The sequence below is a fragment of the Mus pahari genome, chromosome 15, assembly GCF_900095145.1.
Source record: "Mus pahari chromosome 15, PAHARI_EIJ_v1.1, whole genome shotgun sequence".
NCBI lineage: Eukaryota > Metazoa > Chordata > Mammalia > Rodentia > Muridae > Mus > Mus pahari.
The window spans coordinates 67,146,647-67,150,619 of record NC_034604.1 but is presented as its reverse complement, the minus strand read 5'-3'; positions in this window follow the sequence as shown (position 1 = coordinate 67,150,619).

Here is a 3,973-nt window from a genome sequence, read left to right as displayed (position 1 = left end):
GAAAGTCTAGTGGGCTCCATCCAGCTGAGGGCTGAGGGGCAGTGAATGAATGTCGTCCTATAGCACTGTCCTGAGCACCCCTATCATCCAGTGGCACCTGCTGCCCCAGGGCCTGAAGGAAGAACGTGTTTCCTTCCTCACTTCACTAATGGCCTTCCGTGTAAGTGGCTTCAACCCTTTTCCCTCCAGGGGCTATTCTATCCCTTCATGCTTTCTGGTTGCAGCTTCTCACTCCTGAGGACTGTCCCAACTCAATGCTGGAAGTCCCATGACTTGGGAAAACATTTTTCTTTTCCCATTCTGTTTGTTTCTGGATCTAAGGTTATGTGTGCTTCTGTGTGTATTGTGTGGGTGTGCGGCTGTGTTCATCTGTGCGTGCAGACGTGGATGCCACAGGTCAATGTCAGACACTGTCTGTCATTCTTCACTTTACTTCTCTGAGGTAAGGTTTCTCACTGAACCTGGAGCTAGCCATTTCAACCAGACTGGCTGGTCAGTGAACCCTCAGGATAGGCCTGTCTCTGCGGCAAGCCTCTAGGACTGGGGTGACTTTCCTGTGATTCCTGGGTATCCTAACTGTGCAGCAAGCATTTTACTCACTGAGTCATATCCTCAGCTCCTGTTTGATTTTGTTCTGCTCTGTCTCACTATGTAGCCCCGGCTTGCCTGGAATTCACAGTCCTTGGTTTGTTTGTTGGTTGATTTGTTTGCCTCCCAGGGGCTGCTGGGATTGTGGGTGTGTGCCACCACACATAGTCAGACCCCTCCCTCTTTCCTTTTCCATCCTTACTCCTTCCCTCGTTTCCCTCTTGGTTTATTTATTAGACCAGACATTCAAATGCACTGTACATTTTATGCACCTATTGCACACCCCCATCCTGACGGCTCACCAGAGGCCTTCACGCTTGTTAAATACGTACTCTACCACTGAGATACATTCCCTACCCAAGACATATTCGTTCAGACTAGCCATATGTGAAGAACTGAACGAACACACACACAGAGCGTGTGTGCATATCCATGAATGTTACTCTCGCTCCCCCCACTCTGTGTGTGTGTGTGTGTGTGTGTGTGTGTGTGAGAGAGAGAGAGAGAGAGAGAGAGAGAGAGAGAGAGAGAGAGAATGTATACCTGTGTCGTAGCTATTAAATGAGACTGCATATACCAGAAGCCCCGGTTGCAACACAAGTACCCCATATAGTCACTGATCACATGTAATGATCCAATAACTCTGTCTCTTTGGAGTCCAGAGAGTATTGGAGACGTGTGAACTAGGGTAGAGACTTGTTGGATAGGAGAGAGATGCTTCAGCACCGCGGATGCCGAGCTGACAGAACCAGATTCACATGCGGTTTCTTCAACCCTGACTCTGGCCAGGGCTTCCCTGACAGGAGCTGCTCTTAGCTATGGGCTGAGGAAAAGGCTTATTGTAGGCCTGATGGTGAGCATAGCCAGAGGCATCAGGAAGGATCCAGCCTGGACCAGGCCGTGAAGGATGGGGCGTGAGAGAGAAGGAGAGAGGGGAGTCAGGAGTCAAGAGACCAGTGAAGCAAAACCATTGGATTATATACAGAAGAGAAGCTGGGGGAAGCAGCCCAGCCCAGCTCCGGTCCTGGAGAGTTTAGGGCGAGGGGCAGGGTATGCCAACCAGGATGTCTCTATAACAGGGATGGGACAAGCTAAGAAAGGCTGGCCAAGTGAGGCTGGCAGACAGCGTCCACTTTGGACACACGCACACACATGCACACACACACACACACACACACGCACAGAGCATGTGTGCATATCCGTGAATGTTACTCTCACTCCCCCGACTCCGTGTGTGTGTGTGTGTGTGTGTGTGTGTGTGTGTGTAAGAGAGAGGGGGGTAGAAGAGGGGGAGGGAGAGGGAGGGAGAGAGAGAGAGCGAGCACATGTGTACAGATGTGTAGGGTGTGAGGGCATGCAGCATATGATTGTGTGTAACTGTAAGGACCAGAAGCACATACTGGGCCTCTTCCTCCATCACTCTCACCCTCATATTTTGAGGCAGGGTCTCTCCCTGAACTGGGAGCTCACTGATTCCAGCCAGGCCCACTGGCCAGCAACCCCAGTGGTCTTCCTCTCCTTGCCTACCAGCACTGGATTGCACGTGTGCACCACCACCATTTTACAACGGGTAATTGGAACCCAAAGCCATGCTTCCACGGCAAGAACTTTACTGCAACCCCCCATCACGTGTCAGCAGGAATTCTATCATAGACAAACTTCCCTTCCAGCCGCTGATACAGGGCCTCCCTCTTCTCTTGCTGTCTGTCGATTCCCACCTGCAGAGCCAATGGAGGGGAAAGGAGGGCGAACCAGAGAGAAGACACAGGGCTTATCCATTTGTGTGTTGCTTGCTTATTTATTTTACTGTGGTGTGGGGGGATTGAACCCCGGGCCTAGCATGTGCTAGGCAAACACTCCATTACTGAGCAATATCCCTAGGGTACTGGTTGGTTATTTCAAGTAATTGTTTTGTGCCTGGCGATGGAAAATGTAGAGTGTTACTTGACAAGAGATTAGCATGAACTCTTAGAGCTTTGCAGTTGGAATCTGGCTCCACATATAGACTTTGTGCATGTAGCCAAACACTGGCCCCAGCACAGACCACACCTCTCGAAACAGGAACACAAGACAAGGAGGATGCTCCTTAGAAACAGTGACCCATCGAGGAGGAGACTCCTTAGAAACGGTGACCCAGATGTTACAGGTTTTGATTTCTCAGACAGAACAGAAGTTTTTGATAAACAATTCCAAATCATTAATAATAATAATAATTCCCCCAAAGACTGGACCAACTGCTACCTTTCTTGGAAATTAATCAACATCATTGGCTCCAGGTATAAACACAAAGGTCTTTCAAGATGTAAACAGCCTTGCCTGGGTATATTCCAGCCTTGATAATAGAATGCTCCCTGTGTGTTTGCTCCAAGATGACAGGAGGAAGCAATGCATAGTTTAACTAAACAAGTGAAATGTGTATAATCCAAGACGTTATGTTTGTTCCCGTAAGATAGGAGATCTTTACTTTGGAAATTGAATTTCTTCACGTAAGTTGTCAGTGAGCTCTCTGGCTCTTGCTTAATTTAGCCCACAGCTGCATTATACATTGCATAGGTTTTCATTACAGTCAGAAAAAAAATCCAAGATCCCTGGGTTTATTCCCCTTGGGTTCATGGGGGACAGTAAATAAAAACTCTCTCTGACATACTTTAATCCAAGCATATTAAAATTTTCCTTTTTCCCTAATGGTGCCATACATCATATTTTTTGTCTTAAACTTGGCCTTTGTCTTAGAGCTGTTCCAGGGAAGAATGGCAGGCTTTGCCCAGTTTCCAAACATTATTCTGCCTATCATGCTAACAGCCCTGAGTATAACTAAAATTCAAAGTAGATAATTACTTGTAAATCCTGCCAGGTATGGTATTTCTTAACCAGAAGAGCAACTTTGTGCAAAACAATCTGTCATTCCTAAGTTTACTGATGTGTACTTGTAAGTTCGCGCGCGCGCCCGTGTGTGTGTGTGTGTGTGTGTGTGTGTGTGTGTGTGTGTGTGTGTGTGTGTGTGTGTGTGTGTGTGTGTGTGTGTGTGTGTACTGGGGGTGGGGAGTAAGACACAGTTTCACTATGTAGCTCTGGCTGTCCTAGAACTCGTTACATAGAACAGGTTCATTTTTGCCTTCCCTTNGTCATTCCTAAGTTTACTGATGTGTACTTGTAAGTTCGCGCGCGCGCCCGTGTGTGTGTGTGTGTGTGTGTGTGTGTGTGTGTGTGTGTGTGTGTATGTGTGTGTATGTGTGTGTATGTGTGTGTGTATGTACTGGGGGTGGGGAGTAAGACACAGTTTCACTATGTAGCTCTGGCTGTCCTAGAACTCGTTACATAGAACAGGTTCATTTTTGCCTTCCCTTGCTGGAATTAAAGGTGTATACCGCCACATCCAGTTTTT